This window comes from Rattus norvegicus, chromosome 1 (genome assembly GCF_021556685.1).
Source record: "Rattus norvegicus strain SHRSP/BbbUtx chromosome 1, alternate assembly SHRSP_T2T, whole genome shotgun sequence".
Taxonomy (NCBI): Eukaryota; Metazoa; Chordata; class Mammalia; order Rodentia; family Muridae; genus Rattus; species Rattus norvegicus.
This window is the reverse complement of record NC_141534.1, coordinates 121,668,754-121,695,011: the sequence shown is the minus strand read 5'-3', so window position 1 is coordinate 121,695,011 and position 26,258 is coordinate 121,668,754. Positions and strand designations below refer to the sequence as shown.

Here is a 26,258-nt window from a genome sequence, read left to right as displayed (position 1 = left end):
CTCTCTGCTCTGATGTCTTGCAGTCACCTGGCATCACCCCTGTGGTCCAGTGGATCACTATTCCCAGGTGAGTGAAATGATCACGATTAATGGATTGAACTTCCTATAAGATATTCCTCAGTATTTTGACCAATAATTACAGCCCATCAAAGGTTTCTGATTAAAAATAATGCAATACCAGTCAGAAATGAATTTCACTTCTCAGTATGTTTTGTCCCTTTGAACTGCACTATTAAAAATGTAGAGAAATTCCTTTCTACCTGTAGTTTATACAGTCATAAAATTGAATTTCTTGGAAGAGATCCTAGATGATACTGTCTACACAAAAGGAGGGATATGGAATATAAATATACCTTTTGAATTTCGAGAAATTTCAGTCCACACACAGGCTCACAAATCCAAGCTTGTGCACAGAGATCGATTTCCAATGAAAAGGGGAACCCAGGAATAAGACTATAGTTTAGAGATGTAGAAATTGGCGACAAAGTTTCTGCATCAAAAGACACTCCAAGAATTATTGCCCCAAAGAGAGCTTCGCGAAATTTTTCACGTAACTCTCAGGCCACATGGAACCTAGCCAGTAGGGTAGATTGAAGTTGAAGGTGTGGCTTTGGCTACCAATTCCCTTCTATGTGTCATCACACTGCTTCATTCTTGATCTTACTAAAGTTTACTTCAGTATTCATCAGAAAACAAATGCTATCAAGGAGATGTTTTCTGGAGCTCTTGGGACAGAGGAACGTGATGTCAATGGGATACTTGCAAACATCACCTGATCTGGTCACACGAATTTTGGTCACATTCTAGGTTTGATCACATGGCAATCCCTGAGTGCTAATGCTCATGAATTCATGGACAAAATACTTGTTGCTTTCTTCTGGGCAACAGATTCTCTTCAGCATTCACTTACCAGCTGTGGGAACTGATTGTTACCATGCAGTATGGAAATGGGGTGGAATGAACACAGACTAGCACATAAAATTTGAAACGCACAAGTCTCTTGAATATTTGATTAAAGTATATGTAACTGTTTGTGTATTGTACTCCCCATATTACTCAGGAAATTCAAATTTGTCTTGGTTTCTGACAATGTTTAGCAATTGAAAGATTTGATCAGTGTAAAAGATCAGGAGCATGTTTGATCCCCTTCCTCAATGGTTTGGTTTTAGGTAACTAATGACCTTAATGATCTCTTAGGGTTGTAACTTTCCATGTGGTGGGAATGTAAGCATGGAAGTGAAAGTTGCAAGAGTGATTCTGCTAAGTGGCATCATACTTTAGACTTCTTAAACTGCCTCCTTAAAATTAACATGACTGTATGAACTGAAGGGATACAATTGCCCTCACATATTGCTCTATCCTTTTTAGAGAGGACAGTCTTCAAATTCAAGCTAGGTCTACCCTTATTCCACACAAGAGCGCTGTGCCCTAGTATCCTCTGCACTTGCAAGTGAGGATTCAAATTCTGAGGCAGTGTTGGCAGCCCAGGTAAGCCATGGTGCAGGTGAAATTACATTATTGACAGTTGTGTCCTGCCTGTGTCTGGGTCAATGCTGACAACAGAAAGTCAAAAACAGAATGATGACATAAAAATCATGCTCAATAGGATTACGCTGAGGCCGAACCAGGGAGCCAGGGTTACAAGCACTACTTTGTCTCTTTGAGGACCAATTGCGGGACTCATCTGAGCTGCTCTGATGACCTTGTGCTCTTTTCCGTCTTAGTGAACATGGATAATCTTAGTGCAAGTGTGCTGGCAAACACTGCCTGCCAACTAGCACCTAATCTCATAATCTGCTTGTGTGCAAATCTGCAACACCAACCCTATCATCATTACCCTCTCTGCTCTGATGTCTTGCAGTCACCTGGCATCACCCCTGCCGTCAGGTGGATCACTATTCCCAGGTGAGTAAAATGATCACCATTAATAGTTTGAACTTATGATAAGATATTCCTCAGTATTTTGACCAATAATTTCAGCCCATCAAAGGTTTCTTAATTAAAAATAATGCAATACCAGTCAGAAATGCATTGCAATTCTAAGTATGTTCTGTCCCTTTGAACAGCACTATTAAAAATGTAGAGAAATTACTTTCTTCCTGTAGTTCATACAGCCATAAAATTGAAATTCTTGGAAGAGATCCTAGATGATACTATCTACACAAATGGAGGGATCTGGAATATGAATATACCTTTTGAATGTGGAGAAATTTCAGTCCACAAACAGGCTCACAATCCAAGCTGGTGCACAGAGATCGATTTCCAATGGCAAGGGGAACCCAGGAATAAGACTATAGTTTAGAGATGTAGAAATTGGCGACAAAGTTTCTGCATCAAAAGACACTCCAAGAATTATTCCCCCAAAGAGAGCTTGGCAAAATTTTTCACGTAACTCTCAGGCCACTGAGAAACTTGCCAGTAGAGGACATTGAAGTTGAAGGTGTGGCTTTGGCTACCTATTCACTTCCATGAGTCATCACGCTGCTTCATCCTTGATCTTACTAAATTTTACTTCAGTATTCATCAGAAAACAAATGCTATCAAGGAGATGTTTTCTGGAGCTCTTGGGACAAAGGAACGTGATGTCAATGGGATACTTGCAAACACCAAATGATCTAGTCACACGAATTTTGGTCACATTCTCAGTTTGATCACATGGCAATCACTGAGTGCTAATGCTCATGAATTCATGGACAAAATACTTGTTGCTTTCTTCTGGGCAACAGATTCTCTTCAGCATTCACTTACCAGCTGTGGGAACTGATTGTTACCATGCAGTATGGAAATGGGGTGGAATGAACACAGACTAGCACATAAAATTTGAAACGCACAAGTCTCTTGAATATTTGATTAAAGTATATGTAACTGTTTGTGTATTGTACTCCCCATATTACTCAGGAAATACACATTTGTCTTGCTTTCTGACAATGTTTAGCAATTGAAAGATTTGATAGGTGTAAATGTTCAAGAGCATGTTTGGTTCCCTTCCTCAATGGTTTGGTTTTGGGTACCTATTGACCTATTGATCGCTTAGGGAAGGAACTTTCCATGAGTTGGGAATGTCAGCATGGAAGTGGATGTTGCAAGAGTGATTCTGCTAAGTGGCATCATACATTAGACTTCTTAAACAGCCTCCTTAAAATTAATATGATTGTATGAACTGAAGGGATACAATTGCCCTCACATCTTGCTCTTTCCTTTTTAGAGAGGACAGTCTTCAAATTCAAGCTAGGTCTACCCTTATTCCACACAAGAGCGCTGTGCCCTTGTACCCTCTGCACTTGCAAGTGATGATTCAAATTCTGAGGCAGTGTTGGCAGCCCAGGTAAGCCATGGTGCAGGTGAAATTACATTATTGACAGTTGTGTCCTGCCTGTGTCTGGGTCAATGATGACAACAGAAAGTCAAAAACAGAATGATGACATAAAAATCATGCTCAATAGGATTACGCTGAGGCCCAACCAGGGAGCCAGGGTTACAAGCACTACTTAGTCTCTTTGAGGACCACTTGCAGGACTCATCTGAGCTGATCTGATGACCTTGTGCTCTTTTCCCTCTGTGGGAATTGGACAATCTTAGTGCAAGTGTGCTGGCAAAGACTGCCTGCCAACTATCACCTGATCTCATAATCTGCTTGTGTGCAAGTCTGCAACACCAACCCCGTCATCATTACCCTCTCTGCTCTGATGTCTTGCAGTCACCTGGCAACACCCCTGCGGTCCAGTGGATCACTATTCCCAGGAGAGTGAAATGATCACGATTAATGGATTGAACTTCCTATAAGATATTCCTCAGTATTTTGACCAATAATTTCAGCCCATCAAAGGTTTCTAATTAATTAATGCAATACAGGTCAGAAATGAATTTCACTTCTCAGTATGTTTTGTCCCTTTGAACTGCACTATTAAAAATGTAGAGAAATTCCTTTCTACCTGTAGTTCATACAGCCATAAAATTGAATATCTTGGAAGAGATCCTAGATGATACTATCTACACAAATGGAGGGATCTGGAATATGAATATACCTTTTGAATTTGGAGAAATTTCAGTGCACACACAGGCTCACAAATCAAAGCTCGTGCACAGAGATGGATTAACAATGGCAAGGGGAACCCAGGAATAAGACTTTAGTTTAGAGATGAAGAAATTGGCGATAAATTTTCTGCATCAAAAGACAATCCAAAAATTATTGCCCCAAAGAGAGCTTCGCGAAATTTTTCACGAAACGCTCAGGCCACAGGGAACCTAGCCAGTAGGGTAGATTGAAGTTGAAGGTGTGGCTTTGGCTACCAATTCCCTTCTATGTGTCCTCACACAGCTTCATTCTTGATCTTACTAAAATTTACTTCAGTATTCATCAGAAAACAAATGCTATCAAGGAGATGATTTCTGGAGCTCTTGGGACAGAGGAACGTGATGTCAATGGGATACTTGCAAACACCAACTGATCTAGTCACACGAATTTTGGTCACATTCTTAGTTTCATCACATGGCAATCACTGAGTGCTAACGCTCAGGGATTCATGGCCAAAATACTTGTTGCTTTCTTCTGGGCAACAGATTCTCTTCAGCATTCACTTACCAGCTGTGGGAACTGATTGTACCATGCAGTATGGAAATGGGGAGGAATGAACATAGCCTAGCACGTAAAATCTGAAATGCACAAGTCTCATGAAAATTTGATTAAAGTATACGTAACTGTTCGTGTATTGTCCTTCCAATATTACTCAGGTAAATTCCCCCTTGCCTTCGTTTCTGACAATGTTTAGCAATTGAAAGATTTGATCGGTGTATATGACAAAGAGCATGTGTCATCCCCTTCATCAATGATTTGGTTTTGGGTACCTATTGTCCTATTGATCGCTTAGGGAAGTAACTTTCCATGTGTTGGGAATGTCAGCATGGAAGTGGATGTTGCAAGAGTGATTCTGCTAAGTGGCATCATACATTAGACTTCTTAAACAGCCTCCTTAAAATTAATATGATTGTATGAACTGAAGGGATACAATTGCCCTCACATCTTGCTCTTTTTTTTTAGAGAGGACAGTCTTCAAATTCAAGTTAGGTCTACCCTTATTCCACACAAGAGCGCTGTGCCCTTGTACCCTCTGCACTTGCAAGTGAGGATTCAAATTCTGAGGCAGTGTTGGCTGCCCAGGTAAGCCATGGTGCAGGTGAAATTACATTATTGACAGTTGTGTCCTGTCTGTGTCTGGGTCAATGATGACAACATTAAGTCAAGAACAGAATGATGACATAAAAATTATGCTCAATAGGATTAGGCTGAGGCCCAACCAGGGAGCCAGGGTTACAAGCACTACTTAGTCTCTTCGAGGACCACTTGTGGGACTCATCTGAGCTGCTCTGATGACCTTGTGCTCTTTTCCCTCTGTGGGAACCTGGACAATCTTAGTGCAACTGTGCTGGCAAACACTGCCTGCCAATTAGCACCTAGTCTCGTAATCTGCTTGTGTGCAAGTCTGCAACACCAACCCCGTCATCATTACCCTCTCTGTTCTGATGTCTTGCAGTCACCTGGCATCACCCCTGCGGTCCAGTGGATCACTATTCCCAGGTGAGTGAAATGATCACGATTAATGTATTGAACTTCCTATAAGATATTCCTCAGTATTTTGACCAATAATTACAGCCCATCAAAGGTTTCTTAATGAAAAATAATGCAATCCCAGTCAGAAATGAATTTCACTTCTCAGTATGTTTTGTCCCTTTGAACTGCACTATTAAAAATGTAGAGAAATTCCTTTCTACCTGTAGTTCATACAGCCATAAAATTGAATATCTTGGAGGAGATCCTAGATGATACTATCTACACAAATGGAGGGATCTGGAATATGAATATACCTTTTGAATTTGGAGAAATTTCAGCCCACACACCGGCTCAAAAATCAAAGCTGGTGCACAGAGATGGATTTCCAATGGCAAGGGGAACCCAGGAAAAAGACTTTAGTTTAGAGATGAAGAAATTGGTGATAAATTTTCTGCATCAAAAGACACTCCAAGAATTATTGACCCAAAGAGAGCTTCGCGAAATTTTTCAAGAAACTCTCAGGCCACAGGGAACCTAGCCAGTAGGGTAGATTGAAGTTGAAGGTGTGGCTTTGGCTACCAATGCTCTTCTATGTGTCATCACACAGCTTCATTCTTGATCTTACTAAAATTTACTTCAGTATTCATCAGAAAACAAATGCTATCAAGGAGATGGTTTCTGGATCTCTTGGTACAGAGGAACGTGATGTCAATGGGATACTTGCAAACACCAACTGATCTAGTCACACGAATTTTGAACACATTCTGAGTTTCATCACATGGCAATCACTGAGTGCTAACGCTCAGGGATTCATGGCCAAAATACTTGTGGCTTTCTTCTGGGCAACAGATTCTCTTCAGCATTCACATACCAGCTGTGGGAACTGATTGTTACCATGCAATATGGAAATGGGGAGGAATGAACATAGCCTAGCACATAAAATCTGAAATGCACAAGTCTCATGAAAATTTGATTAAAGTATACGTAACTGTTCATGTATTGTCCTTCCAATATTACTCAGGTAAATTCACATATGCCTTGGTTTCTGACCATGTTTAGCAATTGAAAGATTTGATCGGTGTATATGGCAAAGAGCATGTGTCATCCCCTTCATCAATGATTTGGTTTTGGGTACCTATTTACCTATTGATCGCTTAGGGAAGTAACTTTCCGTGTGTTGGGAATGTCAGCATGGAAGTGGATGTTGCTAGAGTGATTCTGCTAAGTGGCATCATACATTAGACTTCTTAAACAGCCTCCTTAAAATTAACATGATTGTATGAACTGAAGGGATACAATTGCCCTCACATCTTGCTCTTTCCTTTTTAGAGAGGACAGTCTTCAAATTCAAGCTAGGTCTACCCTTATTCCACACAAGAGCGCTGTGCCCTTGTACCCTCTGCACTTGCAAGTGAGGATTCAAATTCTGAGGCAGTGTTGGCAGCCCAGGTAAGCCATGGTGCAGGTGAAATTACTTTATTGACAGTTGTGTCCTGCCTGTGTCTGGGTCAATGATGACAACAGAAAGTCAAGAACAGAATGATGACATAAAAATCATGCTCAATAGGATTACGCTGAGGCCCAACCAGGGAGCCAGGGTTACAAGCACTACTTAGTCTCTTTGAGGACCACTTGCGGGACTCATCTGAGCTGCTCTGATGACCTTGTGCTCTTTTCCCTCTGTGGGAACCTGGACAATCTTAGTGCAACTGTGCTGGCAAACACTGCCTGCCAACTAGCACCTAATCTCATAATCTGCTTGTGTGCAAGTCTGCAACACCAACCCTGTCATCATTACCCTCTCTGCTCTGATGTCTTGCAGTCACCTGGCATCACCCCTGCGGTCCAGTAGATCACTATTCCCAGGTGAGTGAAATGATCACGATTAATGGATTGAACTTCCTATAAGATATTCCTCAGTATTTTGACCAATAATTTCAGCCCATCAAAGGTTTCTTAATTAAAAATAATGCAATCCCAGTCAGAAATGAATTTCATTTCTCAGTATGTTTTGTCCCTTTGAACTGCACTATTAAAAATGTAGAGAAATTCCTTTCTACCTGTAGTTCATACAGCCATAAAATTGAATATCTTGGAAGAGATCCTAGATGATACTATCTACACAAATGGAGGAATCTGGAATATGAATATACCTTTTGAATTTGGAGACATTTCACTCCACACACATGCTCACAAATCCAAGCAGGTGCACAGAGATCGATTTCCAATGGCATGGGGAACCCAGGAATAAGACTATAGTTTAGAGATGTAGAAATTGGCGACAAAGTTTCTGCATCAAAAGACACTCCAAGAATTATTCCACCAAAGAGAGCTTCGTGAAATTTTTCACGAAAGTCTCAGGCCACAGGGAACCTAGCCAGTAGGGTAGATTTAAGTTGAAGGTGTGGCTTTTGCTACCAATTCCCTTCTATGTGTCATCACACAGCTTCATTCTTGATCTTACTAAAATTTACTTCAGTATTCATCAGAAAACAAATGCTATCAAGGAGATGGTTTCTGGAGCTATGGGACAGAGGAACGTGATGTCAATGGGATACTTGCAAACACCAACTGATCTAGTCACACGAATTTTGGTCCCATTCTGAGTTTCATCACATGGGAATCACTGAGTGCTAACGCTCAGGGATTCATGGCCAAAACACTTGTTGCTTTCTTCTGGGCAACAGATTCTCTTCAGCATTCCCTTACCAGCTGTGGGAACTGATTGTTACCATGCAGTATGGAAATGGGGAGGAATGAACATAGCCTAGCACATAAAATCTGAAATGCACAAGTCTCATGAAAATTTGATTAAAGTATACGTAACTGTTCGTGTATTGTCCTTCCAATATTACTCAGGTAAATTCACCTTTGCCTTGGTTTCTGACAATGTTTAGCAATTGAAAGATTTGATCGGTGTATATGACAAAGAGCATGTGTCATCCCCTTCATCAATGATTTGGTTTTGGGTACCTATTGACCTATTGATCGCTTAGGGAAGTAACTTTCCATGTGTTGGGAATGTCAGCATGGAAATGGATGTTGCAAGAGTGATTCTGCTAAGTGGCATCATACATTAGACTTCTTAAACAGCCTCCTTAAAATTAACATGATTGTATGAACTGAAGGGATACAATTGCCCTCACATCTTGCTCTTTTTTTTTAGAGAGGACAGTCTTCAAATTCAAGTTAGGTCTACCCTTATTCCACACCAGAGCGCTGTGCCCTTGTACCCTCTGCACTTGCAAGTGAGGATTCAAATTCTGAGGCAGTGTTGGCAGCCCAGGTAATCCATGGTGCAGGTGAAATTACATTATTGACAGTTGTGTCCTGCCTGTGTCTGGGTCAATGATGACAACAGAAAGTCAAGAACAGAATGATGACATAAAAATCATGCTCAATAGGATTACGCTGAGGCCCAACCAGGGAGCCAGGGTTACAAGCACTACTTAGTCTCTTTGAGGACCACTTGCGGGACTCATCTGAGCTGCTCTGATGACCTTGTGCTCTTTTCCCTCTGTGGGAACCTGGACAATCGTAGTGCAACTGTGCTGGCAAACACTGCCTGCCAACTAGCACCTAATCTCGTAATCTGCTTGTGGGCAAGTCTGCAACACCAACCCCGTCATCATTACCCTCTCTGCTCTGATGTCTTGCAGTCACCTGGCATCACCCCTGCGGTCCAGTGGATCACTATTCCCAGGTGAGTGAAATGATCACGATTAATGGATTGAACTTCCTATAAGATATTCCTCAGTATTTTGACCAATAATTACAGCCCATCAAAGGTTTCTAATTAAAAATAATGCAATCCCAGTCAGAAATGAATTTCACTTCTCAGAATGTTTTGTCCCTTTGAACTGCACTATTAAAAATGTAGAGAAATTCCTTTCTACCTGTAGTTCATACAGTCATAAAATTGAATTTCTTGGAAGAGATCCTAGATGATACTATCTACACAAATGGAGGGATCTGGAATATGAATATACCTTTGAATTTGGAGAAATTTCAGTCCACACACATGCTCACAAATCCAAGCTGGTGCACAGAGATCGATTTCCAATGGCAAGGGGAACCCAGGAATAAGACTATAGTTTAGAGATGAAGAAATTGGCGACAAAGTTTCTGCAGCAAAAGACACTCCAAGAATTATTCCCCCAAAGAGAGCTTCGTGAAATTTTTCACGAAACTCTCAGGCCACAGGGAACCTAGCCAGTAGGGTAGATTGAAGTTGAAGGTGTGGCTTTGGCTACCAATTCCCTTCTATGTGTCATCACACAGCTTCATTCTTGATCATACTAAAATTTCAGTATTCATCAGAAAGCAAATGCTATCAAGGAGATGGTTTCTGGAGCTCTTGAGACAGAGGAACGTGATGTCAATGGGATACTTTCAAACACCAACTGATCTAGTCACACGAATTTTGGTCACATTCTGAGTTTCATCACATGGCCATCACTGAGTGCTAACGCTCAGGGATTCATGGCCAAAATACTTGTTGCTTTCTTCTGGGCAACAGATTCTCTTCAGCATTCACTTACCAGCTGTGGGAACTGATTGTAACCATGCAGTATGGAAATGTGGAGGAATGAACATAGACTATCACATAAAGTCTGAAATGCACAAGTCTCATGAAAATTTGATTAAAGTATACGTATCTGTTCCTGTATTGTCCTTCCAATATTACTCAGGGAACTTAACCTTTGCCTTGGTTTCTGACAATGTTTAGCAATTGAAAGATTTGATCGGTGTATATGACAAAGAGCATGTGTCATCCCCTTCATCAATGATTTGGTTTTGGGTACCTATTGACCTATTGATCGCTTAGGGAAGTAACTTTCCATGTGTTGGGAATGTCAGCATGGAAGTGGATGTTGCAAGAGTGATTCTGCTAAGTGGCATCATACATTAGACTTCTTAAACAGCCTCCTTAAAATTAACATGATTGTATGAACTGAAGGGATACAATTGCCCTCACATCTTGCTCTTTCCTTTTTAGAGAGGACAGTCTTCAAATTCAAGCTAAGTCTACACTTATTCCACACAAGAACGCTGTGCCCTTGTACCCTCTGCACTTGCAAGTGAGGATTCAAATTCTGAGGCAGTGTTGGCAGCCCAGGTAAGCCATGGTGCAGGTGAAATTACATTATTGACAGTTGTGTCCTGCCTGTGTCTGGGTCAATGATGACAACAGAAAGTCAAGAACAGAATGATGACATAAAAATCATGCTCAATAGGATTACGCTGAGGCCCAACCAGGGAGCCAGGGTTACAAGCACTACTTAGTCTCTTTGAGGACCACTTGCGGGACTCATCTGAGCTGCTCTGATGACCTTGTGCTCTTTTCCGTCTTAGTGAACATGGATAATCTTAGTGCAAGTGTGCTGGCAAACACTGCCTGCCAACTAGCACCTAATCTCATAATCTGCTTGTGTGCAAATCTGCAACACCAACCCTATCATCATTACCCTCTCTGCTCTGATGTCTTGCAGTCACCTGGCATCACCCCAACGGTCCAGTGGATCAGTATTCCCAGGTGAGTGAAATGATCACGATTAATGGATTGAACTTCCTATAAGATATTCCTCAGTATTTTGACCAATAATTTCAGCCCATCAAAGGTTTCTTAATTAAAAATAATGCAATCCCAGTCAGAAATGAATTTCACTTCTCAGTATGTTTTGTCCCTTTGAACTGCACTATTAAAAATGTAGAGAAATTCCTTTCTACCTGTAGTTCATACAGCCATAAAATTGAATATCTTGGAAGAGATCCTAGATGATACTATCTACACAAATGGAGGGATCTGGAATATGAATATACCTTTTGAATTTGGAGAAATTTCAGTCCACACACAGGCTCACCAATCAAAGCTGGTGCACAGAGATCTTTTTCCAATGTCAAGCTACCCAGGAAGAAGACTTTAGTTTAAAGTTGTAGAAATTGGCGACAAATTTTCTGCATCAAAAGACACTCCAAGAATTATTCCCCCAAAGAGAGCTTGGCAAATTTTTCAGGTAACTCTCAGGCCACAGGGAACCTAGCCAGTTCGGGCGATTTATGTTGAAGGTGTGGCTTTGGATACCAATTCTCTTCCTTCTATACTCACACTGCTTCATTCTTGATCTTACTAAAGTTTACATCAGTATACATCAGAAAACAAACGCTATCAAGGAGATGGTTTTTGGAACTGTTGGGGCAGAAGAACGTAATGTCAATGGGATACTTGCAAACACCAACTGAACTAGTCACACAAATTTTGGTCACAGTCTCAGTTTGATCACATGGCAATCACTGAGTGCTAACGCTCAGGGATTCATGGCCAAATTACATGTCGCTTTCTTCTGTGTACTGATTCTCTTCAGCATTCACTTACCAGCTGTGGGAACTGATTGTTACCATGCAGTATGGAAATGGGGAGGAATGAACATAGCCTAGCACATAAAATTTGAAACCCAAAAATCTCATGAAAATTTGATTAAAGTATATGTAACTGTTCGTGTATTGACCATCCAATATTACTCAGAGAATTGCACCTTTGCCTTGGTTTCTGACAATGTTTAGCAATTGAAAGATTTGATCGATGATTATGATCAAGAGCATGTGTCATACCCTACATCAATGATTTGGTTGTGGGTAACTATTGACCTATTAATCGCTTAGGGAAGTAACTTTCCACGTGTTGCGAATGTCAGCATTGAAGTGAAAGTTGCAAGAGTGATTCTGCTAAGAGGCATCATACATTAGACTTCTTAAACAGTCTCCTTAAAATTAACATGATTGTATGAACTGAAGGGATACAATTGCTCTCACATCTTGCTCTTTCCTTTTTAGAGAGGACAGTCTTCTAATTCAAGCTAGGTCTCCCCTTATTCCAAGAAGAGCGTTGTGCCCTTGTATCCTCTGCACTTTCAAGTGAGGATTCTAATTCTCCTGCAGTGTTGGCAGCCCAGGCAAGCCATGGTTCATGTGAAATTACATTATTGACAGTTGTGTCCTGCCTGTGTCTGGGTCAATGATGACAACAGAACGTCAAGAACAGAATGATGACATAAAAATCATGCTCAATAGGATTCCGCTGAGGCCCAACCAAAGACCCAGGGTTAGAAGCACTACTTCGTCTCTTTGAGGACCATTTGGGACTCATCTGAGCTGCTCTGATTCCCTTGTGCTCTTTCCCTTCTGTGGGAACCTGGACAATCTTTGAGCAACTGTACTGGCAAACACTGCCTGCCAACTAGCACCTAGTCTCATGATCTGCTTGTTTGCAAGTCTGCAACACCAACCTCGACATCATTACCCTCTCTGCTCTGAATTCTTGCAGTCACCTGGCATCAACACTGTGGTCCAGTGGATCACTATTCCCAGGTGAGTGAAATGATCACGATTAATGGATTGAACTTCTTATAAGATTTTCCTAAGTATTTTGAGCAATAATTTCAGCCCATCAAAGGTTTCTTAATTAAAAATAATGCAATCCCAGTCAGAAATGAATTTTACTTCTCAGTATGTTCTGTCTTATTGAACTGCACAAATAAAATGTAGAGAAATTTTTTTCTACCTGTAGTTCATAGAGCCATAAAATTGAATTTCTTGGAGGAGATCCTAGATGATACTATCTACACAAAATGAGGGATATGGAATATGAACAAACCTTTTGAATTTGGAGAAATTTCAGTCCACACACAGGCTCACAAATCCAGCTGGTGCACAGAGATCGATTTCCAACGGCAAGGGGAACCCAGGAATAAGAATTTAGTTTAGAGATGTAGAAATTGGCGATAAATTTTCTGCATCAAAAGACACTCCAAGAATTATTCCCCCAAAGAGAGCTTCACGAAATTTTTCACGTAAATCTCAGGCCACAGGGAACCTAGCCAGTATGGGAGATTGAAGTTGAAGGTGTGGCTTTGGCTACCAATTCCCTTCTATGTGTCATCACACTGCTTCATTCTTGATCTTACTAAAGTTTACTTCAGTATTCATCAGAAAACAAACGCTATCAAGGAGATGGTTACTGGAGCTCTTGGGACAGAGGAACGTGATGTCAATGGGATACTTGCAAACACCAACAGATCTTGTCACACGAATTTTTGTCACATTCTCAGTTTGATCACATGGCAATCACTGAGTGCTAACGCTCAGGTATTCATGGCAAAAATAATTCTCTCTTTCTTCTGGGCAGCTGATTCTCTTCAGCATTCACTTACCAGCTGTGTGAACTGATTGTTACCATGCAGTATGGAAATGAGGAGGAATGAATATAGCCTAGCACATAAAATCTGAAACGAACAAGTCTCACGAAAATTTGATTAAAGTACATGTAACTGTTCGTGTATTGTCCTTCCAATATACTCAGGTAACTTCACCTTTGTCTTTGTTTCTGACAATGTTTAGCAATTGAATGATTTGATTGGTGTATATGATCAAGAACATGTGTCATCCCCTTCAACAATGATTTGGTTTTTGGTACCTATTGACCTATTGATCGCTTAGGGAAGTAACTTTCCATGTGTTGGGAATGTCAGCATTGAAGTGGAAGTTGCAAGAGTGATTCTGCTAAGTGGTATCATACATTAGACCTCTTAAATAGTCTCCTTAAAATTAACATGATTGTATGAACTGAAGGGATACAATTGCCCTCACATCTTGCTCTTTCCTTTTTAGAGAGGACAGTATTCCAATTCAAGCTAGGTCTCCCCTTATTCAACACAAGAGCGCTGTGCCCTTGTATACTCTACACTTGCAAGTGAGGATTCAAATTCTGAGGCAGTGTTGACAGCCCAGGTAAGCCATGGTGCAGGTGAAATTACATTATTGACAGCTGTGTCCTGCCTGTGTCTGGGTCAATGATGACAACAGAAAGTCAAGAACAGAATGATGTCATAAAAATCATGCTCAATAGGATTACGCTGGTCCCAACCATGGAGCCAGGGTTACAAGCACTACTTTGTCTCTTTGAGGACCACTTGTGGGACTCATCTGAGCTGCTCTGATGAACTTGTGCTCTTTTCCCTCTGTGGGAACCTGGACAATCTTAGTGCAACTGTGCTGGCAACACTGCCTGCCAACTAGCACCTAGTCTCATAATCTGCTTGTGTGCAATTCTGCAACACCAACCCCGTAATCATTACCCTCTCTGCTCTGATGTCTTGCAGTCACCTGGCATCACCACTGCGGTCCAGTGGATCACTATTCCCAGGTGAGTGAAATGATCAGGATTAATGGATTGAACTTCTTATAAGATATTCCTCAGTATTTTGACCAATAATTTCAGCCCATCAAAGGTTTCTTAAATAAAAATAATGCAATACCAGTCAGAAATGCATTGCACTTATAAGTATGCTCTGTCCCTTTGAACCGCACTATTAAAAAGGTAGAGAAATTCTTTCTACCTGTAGTTCATACAGCCATAAAATTGAATTTCTTGAAATAGATCCTAGATGATACTGTCTACACAAAAGGAGAGACCTGGAATATGAATATACATTTGAATTTGAGAAACTTCAGTCCACACACAGGCTCACAAATCCAAGCTGGTGCACAGAGATCGATTTCCAATGGCAAGGGGAACGCAGGAATAAGACTTTAGTTTAGCATGTAGAAATTGGCGACAAATTTTCTGCATCAAAATACACTCAAAGAATTATTCCCCCAAAGAGAGCTCGGGGAAATTTTTCACGTAACTCTCAGGCCACAGGGAACCTAGCCAGTAGGGGAGATTGAAGTTGAAGGTGTGGCTTTGGCTACCTATTCACTTCCATGTATACTCACACTTTTCATCCTTGATCTTACTAAAGTTTACTTCAGTATTCATCAGAAAACAAATGCTATCAAGGAGATGGTTTCTGGAGCTCTTGGGACAGAGGAATGTGATGTCAATGGGATACTTGCAAACACCAACTGATCTAGTCACATGAATTTTGGTCACATTCTCAGTTTCATCACATGGCAATCACTGAGTGCTAACACTCAGGGATTCATGGCCAAAATACTTGTTGCTTTCTTCTGGGCAACAGATTCTCTTCAGCATTCACTTACCAGCTGTGGGAACTGATTGTTACCATGCAGTATGGAAATGGGGAGGAATGAACATAGCCTAGCACATAAAATCTGAAACGCACAAGTCTCATGAAAATTTAATTAAAGTATATGTAACTGTTCGTGTATTGTCCTACCAATATTACTCAGGTAACTTCACTTTGCCTTGGTTTCTGACAATGTTTAGCAATTGAAAGATTTGATCGGTGTATATGATCAAGATCATGTGTCATCCCCTTCATCAATGATTTGGTTTTGGGTACCTATTGACCTATTGATCGCTTAGGGAAGTAACTTTCCATGTGTTGGAAATGTCAGCATTGATGTGGAAGTTGCAAGAGTGATTCTGTTAAGTGGCATCATACATTAGACTTCTTAAACAGTCCCCTTAAAATTAACATGATTGTATGAACTGAAGGGATACAATTGCCCTCACATCATGCTCTTTCCTTTTTAGAGAGGACAATCTTCAAATTCAAGCTAGGTCTACCCTTACTCCACACAAGAGTGCTGTGCCCTTGTATCCTCTGCACTTGCAAGTGAGGATTCAAATTCTGAGGCAGTGTTGACAGCCCAGGTAAGCCATGGTGCAGGTGAAATTACATTATTGACAGTTTTGTCCTGCCTGTGTCTGGGTCAATGATGACAACAGAAAGTCAAGAACAGTATGATGACATAAAAATCATGCTCAATAGGATTACACTGAGGCCCACCAGGGAGCCAGGTATACAAGCACGACTTTGTCTCTTTGAGGACCACTTGCGGGACTCATCTGAGCTGCTCTGATGCCCTTGTGCTCTTTTCCCTCTCCGGGAACCTGGACAATCTTAGTGCAACTGTGCTGGCAAACACTGCCTGCCAACTAGCACCTAGTCTCATAATCTGCTTGTGTGCAAGTCTGCAACACCAACCCCGACATCATTACCCTCTCTGCTCTGATGTCTTGCAGTCACCTGGCATCACCCCTCTGTTCCAGTGTATCACTATTCCCAGGTGAGTCAAAAGATCACGATTAATGGATTGAACATCTTATAAGATTTTCCTCAGTATTTTGAAAAATATTTTCAGCCCATCAAAGGTTTCTTAATTAAAAATAATGCAATATCAGTCAGAAATGAAATTCCCTTCTCAGTATGTTCTGTCCCTTTGAACTGCACAATTAAAATGCAGAGAAATTCCTTTCTACCTGTACTTCATTGAGCCATAAAATTGAATTTCTTGGAAGAGATCCTAGATGATACTATCTACACAAATGGAGGGATCTGGAATATGAATAAACCTTTTGAATTTGGAGAAATTTCAGTCCACACACAGGCTCACAAATCAAAGCTGGTGCACAGAGATCGATTTCCAATGGCAAGGGGAACCCAGGAATAAGAATTTAGTTTAGAGATGAAGAAATTGGCGATAAATTTTCTGCATCAAAAGACACTCCAAGAATTATTGCCCCAAAGGGAGCTTCGCGAAATTTTTCACGAAACTCTCAGGCCACAGGGAACCTAGCCAGTAGGGTAGATTGAAGTTGAAGTTGTGGCTTTGGATACCAATTCCCTTCTATGTGTCATCACACAGCTTCATTCTTGATCTTACTAAAATTTACATCAGTATTCATCAGAAAACAAATGCTATCAAGGAGATGGTTTCTGGAGCTCTTGGGACAGAGGAACGTGATGTCAATGGGATACTTGCAAACACCAACTGATCTAGTCACACCAATTTTGGTCACATTCTGTGTTTCATCACATGGCAATCACTGAGTGCTAACAATCAGGGATTCATGGCCAAAATATTGTTGCTTTCTTCTGGGCAACAGATTCTCTTCAGCATTCACTTACCAGCTGTGGGAACTGATTGTTACCATGCAGTATGGAAATGGGGAAGAATGAACATAGCCTAGCACATAAAGTCTGAAATGCACAAGTCTCATGAAAATTTGATTAAAGTATACGTAACTGTTCGTGTATTGTCCTTCCAATATTACTCAGGTAAATTCACCTTTGCCTTGGTTTCTGACAATGTTTAGCAATTGAAAGATTTGATCGGTGTATATGGCTAAGAGCATGTGTCATCCCCTTCATCAATGATTTGGTTTTGGGTACCTATTGACCTATTGATCGCTTAGGGAAGTAACTTTCCATGTGTTGGGAATGTCAGCATGGAAGTGGATGTTGCAAGAGTGATTCTGCTAAGTGGCATCATACATTAGACTTCTTAAACAGCCTCCTTCAAATTAATATGATTGTATGAACTGAAGGGATACAATTGCCCTCACATCTTGCTCTTTCCTTTTTAGAGAGGACAGTCTTCAAATTCAACCTAGGTCTCCCCTTATTCCACACAAGAGCGCTTTGCCCTTGTACCCTCTGCACTTGCAAGTGAGGATTCAAATTCTGAGGCAGTGTTGGCAGCCCAGGTAAGCCATGGTGCAGGTGAAATTACATTATTGACAGTTGTGTCCTGCCTGTGTCTGGGTCAATGATGACAACAGAAAATCAAGAACAGAATGATGACATAAAAATCATGCTCAATAGGATTACGCTGAGGCCCAACCAGGGAGCCAGGGTTACAAGCACTACTTAGTCTCTTTGAGGACCACTTGCGGGACTCATCTGAGCTGCTCTGATGACCTTGTGCTCTTTTCCCTCTGTGGGAACCTGGACAATCTTAGTGCAAATGTGCTGGCAAACACTGCCTGCCAAATAGCAACTAATCTCATAATCTGCTTGTGTGCAAGTCTGCAACACCAACCCTGTCATCATTACCCTCTCTGCTCTGATGTCTTGCAGTCACCTGGCATCACCCCTGCGGTCCAGTGGATCACTATTCCCAGGTGAGTGAAATGATCACGATTAATGGATTGAACTTCCTATAAGATATTCCTCAGTATTTTGACCAATAATTTCAGCCCATCAAAGGTTTCTTAATTAAAAATAATGCAATCCCAGTCAGAAATGAATTGCACTTCTCAGTATGTTTTGTCCCTTTGAACTGCACTATTAAAAATGTAGAGAAATTCCTTACTACATGTAGTTCATACAGCCATAAAATTGAATTTCTTGGAAGAGATCCTAGATGATACTGTCTACACAAATGGAGGGATCTGGAATATGAATATACCTTTTGAATTTGGAGAAATTTCAGTCCACACACAGTCTCACAAATCCAAGCTGGTGAACAGAGATCGATTTCCAATGGCAAGGGGAACCCAGGAATAAGACTTTAGTTTAGAGATGAAGAAATTGGCGATAAATTTTCTGCATCAAAAGACACTCCAAGAATTATTGCCCCAAAGAGAGCTTCGCGAAATTTTTCATGTAACTCTCAGGCCAGAGGGAACCTAGCAAGTAGGGTAGATTGAAGTTGAAGGTGTGGCTTTGGCTACCAATTCCCTTCTATGTGTCATCACACTGCTTCATTCTTGATCTTACTAAAGTTTACTTCAGTATTCATCAGAAAACAAATGCTATCAAGGAGATGGTTTCTGGAGCTCTTGGGACAGAGGAAAGTGATGTCAATGGGATACTTGCAAACACCATCTGATCTAGTCACACGAATTTTGGTCACATTCTCAGTTTGATAACATGGCAATCACTGAGTGCTAACGCTCAGGGATTCATGGCCAAAATACATGTTGCTTTCTTCTGGGCAACCGATTCTCTTCAGCATTCACATACCAGCTGTGGGCACTGATTTTTACCATGCAGTATGGAAATGGGGAGGAATGAACATAGCCTAGCACATAAAATCTGAAATGCACAAGTCTCATGAAAATTTGATTAAAGTATACGTAACTGTTCGTGTATTGTCCTTCCAATATTATTCAGGTAAATTCACCTTTGCCTTCGTTTCTGACAATGTTTAGCAATTGAAAGATTTGATCGGTGTATATGACAAAGAGCATGTGTCATCCCGTTCATCAATGATTTGGTTTTGGGTACCTATTGACCTATTGATCGCTTAGGGAAGTAACTTTCCATGTGTTGGGAATGTCAGCATGGAAGTGGATGTTGCAAGAGTGATTCTGCTAAGTGGCATCATACATTAGACTTCTTAAACAGCCTCCTTAAAATTAACATGATTGTATGAACTGAAGGGATACAATTGCCCTCACATCTTGCTCTTTTTTTTTAGAGAGGACAGTCTTCAATTTCAAGTTAGGTCTACCCTTATTCCACACAAGAGCGCTGTGCCCTTGTACCCTCTGCACTTGAAAGTGAGGATTCAAATTCTGAGGCAGTGTTGGCAGCCTAGGTACGCCATGGTGCAGGTGAAATTACATTATTGACAGTTGTGTCCTGCCTGTGTCTGGGTCAATGATGACAACATTAAGTCAAGAACAGAATGATGACATAAAAATCATGCTCAATAGGATTACGCTGAGGCCCAACCAGGGAGCCAGGGTTACAAGCACTACTTAGTCTCTTTGAGGACCACTTGCGGGACTCATCTGAGCTGCTCTGATGACCTTGTGCTCTTTTCCCTCTGTGGGAACATGGACAATCTTAGTGCAACTGTGCTGGCAAACACTGCCTGCCAATTAGCACCTAGTCTCGTAATCTGCTTGTGTGCAATTCTGCAACACCAACCCCGTCATCATTACCCTCTCTGTTCTGATGTCTTGCAGTCACCTGGCATCACCCCTGCGGTCCAGTGGATCACTATTCCCAGGTGAGTGAAATGATCACGATTAATGTATTGAACTTCCTATAAGATATTCCTCAGTATTTTGACCAATAATTACAGCCCATCAAAGGTTTCTAATTAAAAATAATGCAACCCCAGTCAGAAATGAATTTCACTTCTCAGTATGTTTTGTCCCTTTGAACTGCACTATTAAAAATGTAGAGAAATTCCTTTCTACCTGTAGTTCATACAGTCATAAAATTGAATTTCTTGGAAGAGTTCCTAGATGATACTATCTACACAAATGGAGAGATCTGGAATATGAATATACCTTTGAATTTGGAGAAATTTCAGTCCACACACATGCTCACAAATCAAAGCTGGTGCACAGAGATCGATTTCCAATGGCAAGGGGAACCCTGGAATAAGACTATAGTTTAGAGATGTAGAAATTGGCGACAAAGTTTCTGCATCAAAAGACACTCCAAGAATTATTCCCCCAAAGAGAGCTTGGCGAAATTTTTCACATAACTCTCAGGCCACAGGGAACCTAGCCAGTAGGGGACATTGAAGTTGCAGGTGTGGCTTTGGCTACCTATTCACTTCCAGGAGTCATCACACTGCTTCATCCTTGATCTTACTAAAGTTTACATCAGTATTCATCAGAAAACAAATGCTATCAAGGAGATGGTTTCTGGAGCTCTTGGGACAGAGGAACGTGATGTCAATGGGATACTTGCAAACACCAACTGATCTAGTCACACCAATTTTGGTCACATTCTGTGTTTCATCACATGGCAATCACTGAGTGCTAACAATCAGGGATTCATGGCCAAAATATTGTTGCTTTCTTCTGGGCAACAGATTCTCTTCAGCATTCACTTACCAGCTGTGGGAACTGATTGTTACCATGCAGTATGGAAATGGGGAGGAATGAACATAGCCTAGCACATAAAGTCTGAAATGCACAAGTCTCATGAAAATTTGATTAAAGTATACGTAACTGTTCGTGTATTGTCCTTCCAATATTACTCAGGTAAATTCACTTTGCCTTGGTTTCTGACAATGTTTAGCAATTGAAAGATTTGATCGGTGTATATGGCTAAGAGCATGTGTCATCCCCTTCATCAATGATTTGGTTTTGGGTACCTATTGACCTATTGATCGCTTAGGGAAGTAACTTTCCATGTGTTGGGAATGTCAGCATGGAAGTGGATGTTGCAAGAGTGATTCTGCTAAGTGGCATCATACATTAGACTTCTTAAACAGCCTCCTTCAAATTAATATGATTGTATGAACTGAAGGGATACAATTGCCCTCACATCTTGCTCTTTCCTTTTTAGAGAGGACAGTCTTCAAATTCAACCTAGGTCTCCCCTTATTCCACACAAGAGCGCTGTGCCCTTGTACCCTCTGCACTTGCAAGTGAGGATTCAAATTCTGAGGCAGTGTTGGCAGCCCAGGTAAGCCATGGTGCAGGTGAAATTACATTATTGACAGTTGTGTCCTGCCTGTGTCTGGGTCAATGATGACAACAGAAAATCAAGAACAGAATGATGACATAAAAATCATGCTCAATAGGATTACGCTGAGGCCCAACCAGGGAGCCAGGGTTACAAGCACTACTTAGTCTCTTTGAGGACCACTTGCGGGACTCATCTGAGCTGCTCTGATGACCTTGTGCTCTTTTCCCTCTGTGGGAACCTGGACAATCTTAGTGCAAATGTGCTGGCAAACACTGCCTGCCAAATAGCAACTAATCTCATAATCTGCTTGTGTGCAAGTCTGCAACACCAACCCTGTCATCATTACCCTCTCTGCTCTGATGTCTTGCAGTCACCTGGCATCACCCCTGAGGTCCAGTGGATCACTATTCCCAGGTGAGTGAAATGATCACGATTAATGGATTGAACTTCCTATAAGATATTCCTCAGTATTTTGACCAATAATTTCAGCCCATCAAAGGTTTCTTAATTAAAAATAATGCAATCCCAGTCAGAAATGAATTGCACTTCTCAGTATGTTTTGTCCCTTTGAACTGCACTATTAAAAATGTAGAGAAATTCCTTACTACATGTAGTTCATACAGCCATAAAATTGAATTTCTTGGAAGAGATCCTAGATGATACTGTCTACACAAATGGAGGGATCTGGAATATGAATATACCTTTTGAATTTGGAGAAATTTCAGTCCACACACAGTCTCACAAATCCAAGCTGGTGAACAGAGATCAATTTACAATGGCAAGGGGAACCCAGGAATAAGACTTTAGTTTAGAGATGAAGAAATTGGCGATAAATTTTCTGCATCAAAAGACACTCCAAGAATTATTGCCCCAAAGAGAGCTTCGCGAAATTTTTCATGTAACTCTCAGGCCAGAGGGAACCTAGCAAGTAGGGTAGATTGAAGTTGAAGGTGTGGCTTTGGCTACCAATTCCCTTCTATGTGTCATCACACTGCTTCATTCTTGATCTTACTAAAGTTTACTTCAGTATTCATCAGAAAACAAATGCTATCAAGGAGATGGTTTCTGGAGCTCTTGGGACAGAGGAAAGTGATGTCAATGGGATACTTGCAAACACCATCTGATCTAGTCACACGAATTTTGGTCACATTCTCAGTTTGATAACATGGCAATCACTGAGTGCTAACGCTCAGGGATTCATGGCCAAAATACATGTTGCTTTCTTCTGGGCAACCGATTCTCTTCAGCATTCACATACCAGCTGTGGGCACTGATTTTTACCATGCAGTATGTAAATGGGGAAGAATGAACATAGCCTAGCACATAAAATCTGAAATGCACAAGTCTCATGAAAATTTGATTAAAGTATACGTAACTGTTCGTGTATTGTCCTTCCAATATTACTCAGGTAAATTCACTTTGCCTTGGTTTCTGACAATGTTTAGCAATTGAAAGATTTGATCGGTGTATATGACGAAGAGCATGTGTCATCCCCTTCATCAATGATTTGGTTTTGGGTACCTATTGACCTATTGATCGCTTAGGGAAGTAACTTTCCATGTGTTGGGAATGTCAGCATGGAAGTGGATGTTGCAAGAGTGATTCTGCTAAGTGGCATCATACATTAGACTTCTTAAACAGCCTCCTTAAAATTAACATGATTGTATGAACTGAAGGGATACAATTGCCCTCACATCTTGCTCTTTCCTTTTTAGAGAGGACAGTCTTCAAATTCAAGCTAGGTCTACCCTTATTCCACACAAGAGCGCTGTGCCCTTGTACCCTCTGCACTTGCAAGTGAGGATTCAAATTCTGAGGCAGTGTTGGCAGCCCAGGTAAGCCATGGTGCAGGTGAAATTACATTATTGACAGTTGTGTCCTGCCTGTGTCTGGGTCAATGATGACAACAGAAAATCAAGAACAGAATGATGACATAAAAATCATGCTCAATAGGATTACGCTGAGGCCCAACCAGGGAGCCAGGGTTACAAGCACTACTTAGTCTCTTTGAGGACCACTTGCGGGACTCATCTGAGCTGCTCTGATGACCTTGTGCTCTTTTCCCTCTGTGGGAACCTGGACAATCTTAGTGCAAATGTGCTGGCAAACACTGCCTGCCAAATAGCAACTAATCTCATAATCTGCTTGTGTGCAAGTCTGCAACACCAACCCTGTCATCATTACCCTCTCTGCTCTGATGTCTTGCAGTCACCTGGCATCACCCCTGAGGTCCAGTGGATCACTATTCCCAGGTGAGTGAAATGATCACGATTAATGGATTGAACTTCCTATAAGATATTCCTCAGTATTTTGACCAATAATTTCAGCCCATCAAAGGTTTCTTAATTAAAAATAATGCAATCCCAGTCAGAAATGAATTGCACTTCTCAGTATGTTTTGTCCCTTTGAACTGCACTATTAAAAATGTAGAGAAATTCCTTACTACATGTAGTTCATACAGCCATAAAATTGAATTTCTTGGAAGAGATCCTAGATGATACTGTCTACACAAATGGAGGGATCTGGAATATGAATATACCTTTTGAATTTGGAGAAATTTCAGTCCACACACAGTCTCACAAATCCAAGCTGGTGAACAGAGATCAATTTACAATGGCAAGGGGAACCCAGGAATAAGACTTTAGTTTAGAGATGAAGAAATTGGCGATAAATTTTCTGCATCAAAAGACACTCCAAGAATTATTGCCCCAAAGAGAGCTTCGCGAAATTTTTCATGTAACTCTCAGGCCAGAGGGAACCTAGCAAGTAGGGTAGATTGAAGTTGAAGGTGTGGCTTTGGCTACCAATTCCCTTCTATGTGTCATCACACTGCTTCATTCTTGATCTTACTAAAGTTTACTTCAGTATTCATCAGAAAACAAATGCTATCAAGGAGATGGTTTCTGGAGCTCTTGGGACAGAGGAAAGTGATGTCAATGGGATACTTGCAAACACCATCTGATCTAGTCACACGAATTTTGGTCACATTCTCAGTTTGATAACATGGCAATCACTGAGTGCTAACGCTCAGGGATTCATGGCCAAAATACATGTTGCTTTCTTCTGGGCAACCGATTCTCTTCAGCATTCACATACCAGCTGTGGGCACTGATTTTTACCATGCAGTATGTAAATGGGGAAGAATGAACATAGCCTAGCACATAAAATCTGAAATGCACAAGTCTCATGAAAATTTGATTAAAGTATACGTAACTGTTCGTGTATTGTCCTTCCAATATTACTCAGGTAAATTCACCTTTGCCTTGGTTTCTGACAATGTTTAGCAATTGAAAGATTTGATCGGTGTATATGACGAAGAGCATGTGTCATCCCCTTCATCAATGATTTGGTTTTGGGTACCTATTGACCTATTGATCGCTTAGGGAAGTAACTTTCCATGTGTTGGGAATGTCAGCATGGAAGTGGATGTTGCAAGAGTGATTCTGCTAAGTGGCATCATACATTAGACTTCTTAAACAGCCTCCTTAAAATTAACATGATTGTATGAACTGAAGGGATACAATTGCCCTCACATCTTGCTCTTTCCTTTTTAGAGAGGACAGTCTTCAAATTCAAGCTAGGTCTATCCTTATTCCACACAAGAGCGCTGTGCCCTTGTACCCTCTGCACTTGCAAGTGAGGATTCAAATTCTGAGGCAGTGTTGGCAGCCCAGGTAAGCCATGGTGCAGGTGAAATTACATTATTGACAGTTGTGTCCTGCCTGTGTCTGCGTCAATGATGACAACAGAAAGTCAAGAACAGAATGATGACATAAAAATCATGCTCAATAGGATTACGCTGAGGCACAACCAGGGAGCCAGGTTTACAAGCACTACTTAGTCTCTTTGAGGACCACTTACGGGACTCATCTGAGCTGCTCTGATGATCTTGTGCTCTTTTCCCTCTGTGGGAACCTGGAACTGTGCTGGCAAACACTGCCTGCCAACTAGCACCTAATCTCGTAATCTGCTTGTGTGCAAGTCTGCAACACCAACCCTGTCATCATTACCCTCTCTGCTCTGATGTCTTGCAGTCACCTGGCATCACTCCTGCGGTCCAGTGGATCACTATTCCAAGGTGAGTGAAATGATCACGATTAATGGATTGAACTTCCTATAACATATTCCTCAGTATTTTGACCAATAATTACAGCCCATCAAAGGTTTCTAATTAAAAATAATGCAATCCCAGTCAGAAATGAATTTCACTTCTCAGAATGTTTTGTCCCTTTGAACTGCACTATTAAAAATGTAGAGAAATTCCTTTCTACCTGTAGTTCATACAGACATAAAATTGAATTTCTTGGAAGAGATCCTAGATGATACTATCTACACAAATGGAGGGATCTGGAATATGAATATACCTTTGAATTTGGAGAAATTTCAGTCCACACACATGCTAACAAATCCAAGCTGGTGCACAGAGATCGATTTCCAATGGCAAGGGGAACCCAGGAATAAGACTATAGTTTAGAGATGTAGAAATTTGCGACAAAGTTTCTGCATCAAAAGACACTCCAAGAATTATTCCCCCAAAGAGAGCTTGGCGAAATTTTTCAAGTAACTCTCAGGCCACAGGG

At 41.0% G+C, this 26,258-nt stretch overlaps 1 long non-coding RNA gene and 14 other non-coding genes across 15 annotated transcripts in view; all 15 read left to right on the top strand.

Moving 5' to 3' along the window:
- The first annotated feature begins 1,544 nt into the window (after positions 1 to 1,544).
- Positions 1,545 to 1,622, top strand: LOC148007418 (small nucleolar RNA SNORD115). The gene has a single exon (XR_015656629.1). It is a non-coding gene; the product is annotated as a small nucleolar RNA SNORD115 (small nucleolar RNA).
- Positions 1,623 to 3,381: 1,759 nt separating this feature from the next.
- Positions 3,382 to 3,459, top strand: LOC148007417 (small nucleolar RNA SNORD115). Its single transcript, XR_015656474.1, has one exon. It is a non-coding gene; the product is annotated as a small nucleolar RNA SNORD115 (small nucleolar RNA).
- A 1,755-nt stretch (positions 3,460 to 5,214) lies between these two features.
- Positions 5,215 to 5,292, top strand: LOC148007416 (small nucleolar RNA SNORD115). Its single transcript, XR_015656525.1, has one exon. It is a non-coding gene; the product is annotated as a small nucleolar RNA SNORD115 (small nucleolar RNA).
- Positions 5,293 to 7,053: 1,761 nt separating this feature from the next.
- On the top strand, positions 7,054 to 7,131 carry LOC148007415 (small nucleolar RNA SNORD115). The gene has a single exon (XR_015656346.1). It is a non-coding gene; the product is annotated as a small nucleolar RNA SNORD115 (small nucleolar RNA).
- A 1,759-nt stretch (positions 7,132 to 8,890) lies between these two features.
- LOC148007414 (small nucleolar RNA SNORD115) lies at positions 8,891 to 8,968 on the top strand. The gene has a single exon (XR_015656344.1). It is a non-coding gene; the product is annotated as a small nucleolar RNA SNORD115 (small nucleolar RNA).
- A 1,755-nt stretch (positions 8,969 to 10,723) lies between these two features.
- On the top strand, positions 10,724 to 10,801 carry LOC148007413 (small nucleolar RNA SNORD115). The gene has a single exon (XR_015656342.1). It is a non-coding gene; the product is annotated as a small nucleolar RNA SNORD115 (small nucleolar RNA).
- A 1,756-nt stretch (positions 10,802 to 12,557) lies between these two features.
- Positions 12,558 to 12,635, top strand: LOC148007412 (small nucleolar RNA SNORD115). Its single transcript, XR_015656496.1, has one exon. It is a non-coding gene; the product is annotated as a small nucleolar RNA SNORD115 (small nucleolar RNA).
- Positions 12,636 to 14,391: 1,756 nt separating this feature from the next.
- LOC148007411 (small nucleolar RNA SNORD115) lies at positions 14,392 to 14,468 on the top strand. Its single transcript, XR_015656636.1, has one exon. It is a non-coding gene; the product is annotated as a small nucleolar RNA SNORD115 (small nucleolar RNA).
- Positions 14,469 to 14,703: 235 nt separating this feature from the next.
- LOC134483375 (uncharacterized) overlaps positions 14,704 to 26,258 on the top strand; it is a 40,340-nt gene continuing 28,785 nt past the window's right edge. Inside the window, exon 1 of the long non-coding RNA XR_015655070.1 lies at positions 14,704 to 14,750. This is a non-coding gene — a long non-coding RNA (uncharacterized LOC134483375). The remainder of the gene's footprint in view (positions 14,751 to 26,258) is intronic.
- On the top strand, positions 16,223 to 16,300 carry LOC148007410 (small nucleolar RNA SNORD115). The gene has a single exon (XR_015656500.1). It is a non-coding gene; the product is annotated as a small nucleolar RNA SNORD115 (small nucleolar RNA).
- Positions 18,059 to 18,136, top strand: LOC134485314 (small nucleolar RNA SNORD115). The gene has a single exon (XR_015656460.1). It is a non-coding gene; the product is annotated as a small nucleolar RNA SNORD115 (small nucleolar RNA).
- On the top strand, positions 19,897 to 19,974 carry LOC134485313 (small nucleolar RNA SNORD115). Its single transcript, XR_015656198.1, has one exon. It is a non-coding gene; the product is annotated as a small nucleolar RNA SNORD115 (small nucleolar RNA).
- On the top strand, positions 21,732 to 21,809 carry LOC134485312 (small nucleolar RNA SNORD115). The gene has a single exon (XR_015656459.1). It is a non-coding gene; the product is annotated as a small nucleolar RNA SNORD115 (small nucleolar RNA).
- Positions 23,570 to 23,647, top strand: LOC134485311 (small nucleolar RNA SNORD115). The gene has a single exon (XR_015656458.1). It is a non-coding gene; the product is annotated as a small nucleolar RNA SNORD115 (small nucleolar RNA).
- Positions 25,409 to 25,486, top strand: LOC134485310 (small nucleolar RNA SNORD115). Its single transcript, XR_015656599.1, has one exon. It is a non-coding gene; the product is annotated as a small nucleolar RNA SNORD115 (small nucleolar RNA).